Source organism: Bidens hawaiensis, unplaced genomic scaffold, assembly GCF_021521415.1.
Source record: "Bidens hawaiensis isolate Kalapana, Puna unplaced genomic scaffold, B.hawaiensis_p1.1 tig00031816_1, whole genome shotgun sequence".
NCBI classification, from domain to species: domain Eukaryota; kingdom Viridiplantae; phylum Streptophyta; class Magnoliopsida; order Asterales; family Asteraceae; genus Bidens; species Bidens hawaiensis.
The window spans coordinates 134,784-146,764 of record NW_027495384.1 but is presented as its reverse complement, the minus strand read 5'-3'; the positions used below and the strand labels follow the sequence as shown (position 1 = coordinate 146,764).

General features: G+C 34.0%; 1 pseudogene; it reads left to right on the top strand.

Annotated features, from left to right (window-relative positions):
* The first annotated feature begins 5,785 nt into the window (after positions 1–5,785).
* LOC143582627 (ASI1-immunoprecipitated protein 3 pseudogene) lies at positions 5,786–6,647 on the top strand (annotated as a pseudogene).
* The last annotated feature ends 5,334 nt before the right edge of the window (positions 6,648–11,981 follow it).

Genomic DNA, 11,981 nt, shown 5'->3' with positions numbered 1-11,981 from the left:
GCGAAAAAAGACGCAATGATAAGCGAAAAGACACAATGGTGTGCGAAAAGACACAATGGTGTGCGAAAAAACACAATGACGAAAAAAGACACAATGATAAGCGAAAAGACACAATGGTGTGCGAAAAGACACAATGACGTGATTTTTGTTTTAAATTTTATATAACAAAAATCATACTCATATTAAAGATAAAAAAACGCTTGTTATTATGGTGAATTTTTTTTTTAAATTAATATCATACGAAAAAGTTATAAGCGTTCTAAAATGATGGATGTATTAACATGTGCCTTGCAATTGAAGAGAGAAAATGTGTACAATTACCTCTATACATTTTTCTTTTGGTCCCCATTTGACACGTGTTAATTATTTATGAATTCTCACACTTCTCATTTTTGTTACCCTTTGTAGAATAACTTGACCCCTGTATCAAAAACAAATTTTGTTATACAAAAAGCTACTATATATACATTCCAAATTTATAAACATAGGTCTAACATCATGATTAAACTCGACCTCGGTTTGCATAACCTTTTGGAATGTGGCTTTCCTTTGACCTAAAAGTTGATCATACAAGATCTTGTTGTGGAAGTCAATTCTTGCATGCCAAACAAACATCAAACAGTTCAAGGGTGGCTGAAGAGTTATACGTTATGACAAAGGAATGGGACACATGCCAGATGATTCATGACAAATGCACCCCACGGACACCGCCATCGTATTCCTGAAGGTCTGTTAGAGGTGGGTGAGATCAACTATTAAAGGGGAGCTCAGGCTGGTCATTCGAAACACCAAACTCACTTGAAGTGCTTGGATTTCCATTCTGGACACCCCGGCATTCCAGACTTCCTGACAAGCCGTGACATGATTCTCGAACCTCGATAAGTATGCCATAGTCATGATACCCAACGTGACAATCAAGCGAAACTCCTACCTGTTGTGATAGTCTAGCTGTTGTGAAAAGTCTTAACAGCAAGAGAAATAAATGATTCATAAAGATTTTTAAACCTAATTTTTTTAACCCAAAAGGTATACTTCATATCTCATTAAACTCAAAACGATTACAATAACTTGTCAGGCAAACGGGAAACAAGTTGCGCCGCCACCCCTTTATGAATAGCAAAGCCAATCCTACTAAAAACGAAGCTTTGGACTTAGGAGCCGAACATATACCATGCAAGACATGTTGAACCATGCTAATAAAATTCACATTTTACGGCACCATAAAACCAAATGTATCAAAAGCAAATGGAGAAACACATGTTGATTTTCTAAACAAGTTTTCTCGTGTTTAACAACTTTGCTCGATTCAGCCTTCAACGCAGCTTGACCCACAACAAACCCATGGCCCATGAGCCCAATAAGAGGATACACTCCTGTAAGGTCCACACGAGCGTGTTTTTCCTGCCCACCCAAACACAAGAATATCAGTTGGCCGTAAAGTGGACCTCCCTTCAAGTGGACACGTAAGAAAGTTAACACGTGCCTCCTTTTTAGCAGAAATCCTTGCCCGTTTAAGAACATCACACATAACATCTCTAACCAAATCATGTATGTATTTAAAACCATGAATTATTTGATGTGCACTGCATGATCTCCAAAAGAATCCAAAATGACCTTGCAAAAAACTAGGCAAGGCTCATTAGTCGGGAACATATGGATCATTAGCCAGTAATTAAGGATAGCCCGGGACTCCAACCCCGACATATGTTGGCCCAATCCTTCAATGACAATGGTCGTTAGAAAATCCTGAGCCCGAGGAGCCCGAAGATATGCAAATACCGTCTTTTGGCGAGGGGATAGATCAAACTTCACTTCTAAATTCTAGACGATTCCACTAAATAAGGCACTCTCCATAGCATGTTGGGCGTTAGGGGGGGTGTCTTTATTAGAGAACCGCAAATATCAAAATCGGGGAGTGAAGTACGTAAACGATCCATCGCACACCCATAATCAGCGTCCAACCCATCAATATCACAGCCCCGAATAATGCGGTCCTGCAAATTCCATGATTGTGCTCTCGAAACCACAAAAGCATATGTAGATAGATACCTAATAAAAGAGAGAAACATTCTAACAAGGTTTGACCTTCAAACTAGACCCGAGAGGTATGGTATATCTAAATTACATCGATAGATCTAACATAAGCCTATGATTGATTATAAGTCAAAGAAACATATTCCTTTCCATGAAAATTGAATTCAAAGAAAACTACTTTCAGGTGAATACGTAACTCTTTTCAAACATGATTCAAAAATCAAACATAAGGCTTGAAGCGTTTTCAAAGCATTTAATGCGTAAAAGTAATCTATCGATAATGGCATTCAGACCATAAGTACACCTAGAGTTGGATCCAGGTTATACACATGCTACGCATGAACGGACAAAACGTGGCTAGTATGTGTTTAGTTATTAAAACTGAACGGAAATGCTAGTGTCTATTGTGGTTGTACTCTATGGTCAAACAGTCCTGATGAATGCATAGATGACACTAGAAGTTACTATTAAACAACTTTAGATTCATGCCATGATAAAGTATTTTATGTCTGTTAATGTTATTCACCGGTGATGTGTGTCTAAAGGGTGTTTCTTTCTACGGAACTCACAACTAAGCTTTAAATTTTTAAAACAGATTTTCCTAATAAAACCACACACAACCGGCAAGTGTACCGATCGTATGTAATATAGAACTAAGAAGTCCGAGTATCGAACACAAGGACACGTGAGAACGCCTATGATCACTAAACCCTAGACGAGACCTTCCTAAGAATAATATTTTTAATTAATTTTTAATAAATTAAACTACTTGACCTAGATTACTTACTAAATTAATTAACTTAACTTACTTAACTAGATTGACGAAACTGACAAACAAAAATTTCCTAACTTAGAAACAATGGAGAAAACGTCTACCTAGGCAAGAATCAAATTGATAGTCTAACAAGCTAATGAATTGAGTAATCAAATTGGTATCTAAATATGACACAACTAAGGTTCGCTCAAGAAAGCTAGATCACCTCTCGGTCTCACTAACAAACCCTAACTTACACTTAATTGATTTAAGAACAAACCGGAAAACGAATACTAAGGTGTTCTAATGTCGACTCTCCTCTCGGTCTCACCGACACACGACCCTAATGGAAACGAATACTACGCAAACAAGGATAGAGGAACAAGTTGTTTTAACTTAAACTAGACCAACTAATCGCTCACAAACCCAAACCTGACAAGAACCGAACCCGCTCTCGCGCAATCCTAATCCTAACAAGTAAAAGCTATGAGACAAATTTACTTCCTATCACCTCTCGGTCTCTAAGAAGGTGTTCACCCGCTGAATTATAATAATTAACAATCTCAACAAAACCCTACAAACTATAAACACAAAGTAAAGAATTGAACATGCAACTATCAATCAAAACCAATTCAATTAACCGAAGCACGAGATTATGAGATAAAACCAATAAAATCACAGCCACTAAACACAACCTAATTCATCATTAAACCAAACTTTCAATAGTAATTCAAGTCATATTGATCAAACAATCCATTTAGTTCATCAAAATCGTACAATAATCATCTAACTTAGGTAGAACAAAGAGGTTTAGCCAATCATAATCAATGAACGGTAGATAAAATAGATATAAATGATAAACATGTTTATATATATCTGATTACAAAAGGTTTGAATGATTAAAAACCAAAAACAAACTCACAAACGTTAAAATAGTCAAAACCGACAACCGAAGGATAAAAGATAGAACCGTAAGCTTGTCCTCCTTGGTTTCTCCTCTAGAGCAGGTGTGGTGGCTGGAAATATTATCTTCAATTCGTTCATAGGGTATTATCCCTATATATGTGTGTGTGTGTGTGTGTGTGTGTGTGTAAACACCTCCTTCCTAATATAAAATAGATTAAAACAAGCCCACAGGCCCACTAGAAGACAAAATAGACGGGGTAGCTGATTCCTGAACATTATTTGCAGCCTTTGGTACATGTGGGACGTCTCATAGTGCGGGCATGGATGCCTGACATGGTCGCGTAGAGCAGCCAGGTCCTGGGTGCTCGTTTATTCGTTTTCTAACTCGTTTATCTTCAAACGCGCATACCTGCTTTATCCGAATCTCGTTTGAGCTGATTCTTTCTTCATTAAACTCGTTTTTTCACTCTCTTCAACATGGGACCTATCTCATACACAAACATTTAATTTCATGCAAGAACAAGTTATATTCGTTAACGGTTTACGCACAAAACAACACAAAAACATGATAAAACGCTATGTGTTTTGCAACACATCAACCGGCTTTTCACTAACGTAAGTTTTCCAAAATGATTTCAAGTGATGAGTAACAAATATTAGTGATGATAGAGTATCAAGTAGATTGCTCATTAGAAGGATAAAAGAATTCGTTGCCTCATTTTGTTAAAAATGTAAAACAATGTTTTGGTAACAAGGGTATTTAAGTCCCTAATATATAAAAATAGTATTTTATTCAAACAAACTTCCACTACAACAAAATAAACTCAGATGTATTTATAAAACCTGTATCAACTACGATTACTCTCCTTGGTCCCTAAGGCTGGGTGTCAGAGCCACAGTTTTTGTGGATTAGATATCTGAAACTTATATGGGTTTTAACCGAAAAATTACAGATAAGATAGGTATGTATCTAGTAAATATTTAAGAGAGTGATAATGCATAGATAAGATAGGTATGTATCTAGTAAATATTTAAGAGAGTGATAATGCATGTCACTTAATACTCGCGTAAAGCATGTCAAAGAAAGAATACTCAAATATCAAAGTTCATGATGGATCCTTAAAGAATACAAGGGGAAGATTAAAGAAACAGTTAAAAACCAAGAAACAAATTCTATCCCTCCTTCAAATGATAAGGTTGTTTGAAAGGAGAAGATGCAACATGTGATTGCTAAAGGAATTGCCTTCTCTTTGTCTTCTTCTTCAACATCTAATAAAGTTATGTTAGAGGCATAAGCCTCCTCTTATTGGGGAAGTTTCAAATTCAATCCATGGACATAAAGTTAGTTTAGAATAAACTATGTTGTTAGGAGTAGTATAATTTATCGTTCCAAAGTAAAATAAATAAAGTTATACAACATATACAAGACTATAGAAATACGATAAACATATATGATGTGACATACACATGCATTTATACATATGTATGTATATAAATCCACATTGTTTTCTAATATGTTTTTAGGCCTAGATACGGTTTTGGAGTCTGGGTTTACCTAGAACAACCTTTCCATCCTTCTAGGATGGTTGGATGGTTTGCATACAATCTACCCTCCTAGGATGATCCTACCTATAGTTATGCTATGAGTGAAATTTTATAGGGTATGTATGTTATTGTTGCATACGGTTATATATAATATGTTAAATGCAACTTGTTATAAAAGATAACACTTTATAAAATAAAACATGTGACGAGAGATAATATGTTTCCCCATTTATAACATGTGATAGTGAGAATATATATGTTACATTTATGAAACATGTGATATACTATTTGCATACAACATATGATGACTATTGTATGTAACATGTGACTACAAAGAGATGCATATCATAGGTGAAAACATTAATACTATATAAATTCGACTCAAACCAGTCTTAAACATATAATTTGTTAAGAAAATAAAAGATAATAAGAAGTTCAAAAGGTTGTGTGTTCAAGAGCTATTAGAGACAATTTTAATCAAAGGTATGTGAGTTTTTGTCTACAAAAAATAGTGGATTTATTCTAACTTTCTAAAGTTTTTAGCAAATGGCAACGTTCAACAAGTTGTGTTCAACCGACATCACCAACGATAATGTAGCACAACCTGTCCAGGATGCTGCAAAGCCAACCGGAGGCGTACTTAAGATTTCTGGAGAGGGAAGTAACCTAAAGAATCGTTACAAAGAATTTGAATTCAATGGAGACACTAATGAGCTTGTGGGTTATATTTTCACAACTACCAAGTTTTTGATGTATTAATAGATACAATTACAAAAACTAGTGCTAATATTTATCTATACTTTTTTTTCCAAAATGTAGGGAGATATTGTTCTTTTAGCTCCTGATTCTCAAGGACAAATGGTGAAGCCGTATGTGGCTATAATAAAGGTATTTATTGTATGCTACATTAACGTCTTGATTGTCACATGTTGGTGCATATTTTGATTTATATGATACTATTGCTTAGCAAGAAACTTGTTGCTTATATGAGTTCTTAGGTAGCGGATTTTTGTGTGTACAGGATATCATGGCAAAGGAAAATAAAGAAATAATGTTGAATGCGCAATGGTTTTATCGGCCAGAGGAAGTAACACCAGGAAATGGTAAAAGTATGGAATCACTCGGTACAAGGGAATTATATTATAGTTTACACATGGATGAAGTTCATGCAGAGACTGTGATACACAAGTGTATTGCACACTTCATTACCGAACAAAATCATATCCCGTTGCGTAAAAAGTATCCTGGTTTTATTGTTATGAAGGTGCATAACCCTAGTTCTAATATGCTCACCACGCTCACCAATAGCTTTTTACACCCTACTAGACAACAAGAAATCGATGAGCTTGTTCGGACAACAATGTGTCATTTGAACATCCTTCCTGACATAGCGGATCGTGAAGATTGAGTAGACATCAGAACGCCTAAATAAAAAATCCTTTTTATTTTTGTTGAATGGTTTTGTTTTCATGAAATTTTATGTTCAATATATATATATATATGGTTGTTTCAATTTCAAATAAATATTGTAGTTCGTCTTGGATCTAGTTCAGTTGATATCAATGAAAAGTTTGCATGTTCTATACCAAAATTGTGCCTTGTATGTGAACAACTTCAAATATAAAAAAAGCGAAGAAACGTGTATAAAATAATATGTTGTCACAAGAGTTATATGTGAGATTTGCATACATTCTACCCTCTCAGATCCTGCCAATAACTATGCTATATGTGAGATTTTACTAATACATCTATTGTTGTTTATTTATAATATGGCACACGTAACTTGTGATAACAGGGAGTAGTTTATAACATAAAACATATGACGAGATATAATATATTTTACATATATAACATGTGTTAGTGAGATATATATGTTACATGTATGTAACATATGATATATTGTAAGCATTTAATATTTGACAACTATTGTATGTAACTTGTGACTAGGGAGATAAGTATTTTAGGTAAAAACTTTAATATTGTATAAATTTGACTCCAACAAGTCTAGAATTTAAATTATTTAAGAGGGTACAAGATTGTGTTCAAGGGATACTATAGATAATTATGCAAAAATGTATATGAGCTGTTTTTTTTTTCAAGAAGTAATGGATTATTCTAACTTTTAAATTTTTTTAGCAAATGGCAAAAAATTGATTATCAACAAGTGGCGTTTGGCCGATATTATCAGTGATGATATAGCACAACCTGCCGAGGATGTCGCGAAGCCAACTCGCGATGTAGTTAAGATTTCCAGAGAGGGAAGTCACCTGATGAATCTTACATAGCATTCAAACCAATGGGAACACTAACAAGCTTGCTGAGTTACATTTTTTACAAGTTTTTTTATGTATATATAGACACTCACAAAAATAAGTTATAGATTTTGTATATACATTATATTTTTAAACTACATGGAGACACTAGCGACACCAATATATACTAGACTTTCACTAAAAACTTAAAGAGAATGATTTAATTGATAAAGGGGTTTTTAAATAGTTATAATATAAAAATTTTAAATAAGAAAGAAAACTAAATCTAACACGCAAACTAGAAACGAGAAAACTGGTTTGTAATCAGATATGATAAAGACGAGCTATGGAATCCTAATTCTGATTACTGATTGAAGACCCGGCTCTAACTTAATAAACCTTCGGCTAAGGATAATAAAGAGTGTTTCAATCAACACCAATTCACATATAATCAAAATCAGTATCAAGGCATAAACATATAAATTATCATCAACCTAGTAGCTACAAACTGTTTTAGCTACTCATTATCAATAACGAAACAAAGACGCAAACAAAGCCACCGTGCATCATAAAAAGAAATAAAGATACATAAGTTACTAGTCTGCTTGCTTAAAATTAATTCACATGGTTGAGTATAGAGGTGGCAAATGGGTTGGGTTGGATTAAACGAGTCATGGGTTGAAATGAGTCATGGGTCAAAACGAGTATGAGTCAAAATGAGTTTGGGTCAAAACGGGTCAATTAAAAAAAGGGTTGTTTTGGTTTGGGTCGAAATATGTTAGGGTCGAACCGGGTTTTGAGTTTTTTTTTTTTTTTTTTTTTTTGTGAACGAGAATAACGGCGGAAACATTTTAGTTTTTTTAGATTTTTCGTTTTTTATTTATATTTTAAGTTATGATTTTTTTTAATTTTTTTTTTAGGGATTTTCTATTAAGATCAAAAACCCTCAAAAAAAATATTCAAAAATAATAATAAAAAAATTATAACTCAAAATATAAATCATAAACAAAATAAGTAAAAACACTAAAATGTTTCTTACGTTGTCCTCGTTCCATTAAAAAAACCACCTAGAATCGAACCGAAACCGAAAGAATCGACGAAAATGAAACAAAGAAACAAAAAGCCAAAACTGGACCACATCAATCGAAATCGAAAAAATCAATCAAAACGAAACTAAAAGAATTCAAACCGAACAAAAACGAGTCCAAAATCGACCAGAAAGAAACAAAAGAAACCAAAACCCAACACGTCACGGGTGAAAAGTCGTGTTGGCTTGAAACCTGAACCGAACCCGTTCAAATCTGAAACTCGTTTCATGCCGAAACCTGTCTTGTACGAAAACCCGTTCCGATCCAAAACATGTCACATTTCCTTATGACACTAACCCACATCGACCCATTTCTTTGAACTTGTCGACCCATTTTGCCCCGAAAATAAAATTATAGAATTTCAAATGACTCATTTTGACCCATTTAGTTAATACCTTTTACCCAAACCAACTCATTTAACTTTTAAAACAACTCAAATTGACTCATTTGAAAGGGTTTGGGTCAAGATTGCCACCCCTAAGTTGAGTAATAGCTTCCCTCACAACCGTCACAACTCCTCTCCTTCTAGAGGTGCACAAACCGGGTATTTTCAGGAACCGGAACCGGGTAGAAATAGGTTCCGGGTTAGTCAACAAAAGTCAAAACCGGGCCGGGTAGGAATCGGTTCCGGGTATAGTCGGGTATTTAACTTCTTTGTTACTAACAATTGTGTATCGATTCCTTTTTAATTTTTGCATGCATCAAACCGGTAAAAACAGATGTGAACCTTCCATTTAAATATATAAGATAAACAGAAAATAAGACACCAAACTTTTAGGATAACTAAAGTTTATTTGAAAGAATGTACAAGCTCGTATATTAATATATGATCGCTCCCGTAAAATGTTGCCGATGTTATAATATAATACTAATGAATGTAAAACTAAAACTAATCTATCTAATGTTCAAAACTAACATAAATATCATTAATATGCAGATTAAGTTATCATTAAATACGTTATGAGATCCACTACTTGTGGCCTAATGGGGTTATCCAGTGGAGACCCAACTTCAATCTCTACTTATGTCATTTTTGGTGGATTAAGACAATGAAGGATTTGAGATAGTCCTTGCGCAATGTTGTCAAGTCGAATCCCGAGCTCAATTGGGTTTTCGTCCCACTATGTGTTACGTTAGAGAGTTCTGTTCATGTGGTGACACAACGACGGTATGGTTTCCCGGGAAACGCCTAAGCCAAACTCTGAAGCTAGTGCGGACCCAGTTAAGACAATATAGTCTGGATATATTGAGGCAACGAGGCTCTCTAATTTGAGTGAAGTGGCCTATAAATAACATAAGAAATTCTTCATTCAAAAAACAAATTAAACGTTATGAGTTATAGTAGCCCACAATGACCCAACCTAGCAGCCCACTTATGGAGCCCAACAAGAGCCAGCTTGTTGTTGGGTTCTTATTTGTGTAATTTAGAATATTAATAAAAACCTATCAGATTTTATATCTATTTGTATTAGTTGTGAAATAATCATTCACAACAAAGTATCATTGATTAATATCGCATGAAGTTGTCGAATTAGTTTTATTTTTTTATAGACTTACTAGTTTTTATCCCCCGTATTACGGGGTTGTGTTTCTTTTTCGTGTTTAATATTCATATTATTTTGCATTTAATTTGATTTATTATAATAAAAGTTAATAATATACTTAGGGTTTGATGATAAAATAGTTTCACAAATAATTGACACGTTATATCCTGTTTAAAAACTATGGGTTTGGTGAGACACATGATCCGCTTATTTTTTTACTATAAAATTGTTTCTTATTATAAATAATATATTTTTCTTAAAAAATTGAATATTAATATTTAGTATATCCATATTTTATAGGATTCTCATATCAAATACTTGGTGAGACTTATTTTTAGAATAGTGAGATGTTATAACCCGTTTAAGTTTATCTGAGTATGGTGAGACCCATACCGTAAATTCGGGTAAAATGCATGAGAAGTCTTCATTTACAAATAAAACAATATGGTGGCTTGAGTAATGTAAGAAACAACCATAGAGCTTTTAAATGTTTTGTTTATTTACGGGGGTTGTTTTATATTATTTGTTTCTAATATTTATTTATTTTTTGAATTTTTATTATTTTTGTTGTATGAAAGTTAATAATATATATATGATTTGATGATAAATTGTTTCACAAATAAATGAGATGTTATAACCTGGTTTAAAAGCTATATTAGTTTGATGAGACCCAAGACCCATTTATATTTTTTTACTATAAAATTGGTTTTTTAATTATAAATAATATATATCTTTTTTAAATAAATCATATATTAATTTTTAGTATATCCCGATTTTTTAGGATTTTTATATCAAATATTTGGTGAAATTAGTTATTAATTTAATAAGATGTTATAACCCATTTAAGAAATATATGGGTTTGATTAGACCCATACCCATGAATTCGGATCAAATGCACGAGAAGCCTCCATTTAAAATCAAGGAAACCTGGTGACTCCAAAAAAAAGGGGAGCGACCACATCGCGACACGTAGGATTTTTATGTTTTCGTTTATATATATTATAGATATCAGAACAAGGTTACAACCTAAAATTTAGTAATAAACAAGTTAAAAACTCTCGCGTTGAGGTGGTTCAAACTTGATTCGCAAATGAATCCTAACGCCTACGGCGGTTACCTCGCCGGAAAATCCGATAGCATCCAAATCCTCTCTCTATAGATGCCTTAAACTGGCGGGTTGCAGTGGGGAGCGGGGACACGGTGGTAACTCGAGCCGGTTCGTTATAGTACCGTCAAAATAAAAGTTTGATGAACAAAGTTGAAATGCTAAAAGTCTTGTGTTAAAAATGTATTTGCGTGAAACTTAGGTGGCTAAAGTTTTAAAAGGTAACTTGGGTGCCCAAAGTTGAAACTTTAAACTTTTCAACTTTGTTTTTAACCTTTGGAGGCCAACTCAAAAAAATTTTAAACTTTTTTACTTTGCCTTTTAATATATAAAAGAAGTGGCGGACCTTGTTCACAACCATCCCCTTAACTTTTCAACAGTAATGCAATTTTTTTGTCGGTTTTCGTATTTCGATATTCCTGAAAAATATTATGTTGCCCTTATTTGTTTAAAGTCCAACGAATTTAAAATTTCAAATCAATTAAAGCCCAAACAAAGTTTAATGTTAAAGCAAATAAAACTCATTATCCATTTTTTTTCTTTTGTTCATGAACAAGAAACATCAAACAAAAGTGGGCCCAACAACCGCTAGCTTCCAGCCTTCCACGGCCACCACCAGTCACCCCCCGCCCCTAGCCCTTCTCCAATCACCGCCTCACCGGAACTCCACGCCGCAAACGAGTTGCCGAATCTCGACGGGCTCCTCTTCCAGGGTTCAACTTGTACCTGTTCAATTTTGGTATTCTTCTAGAC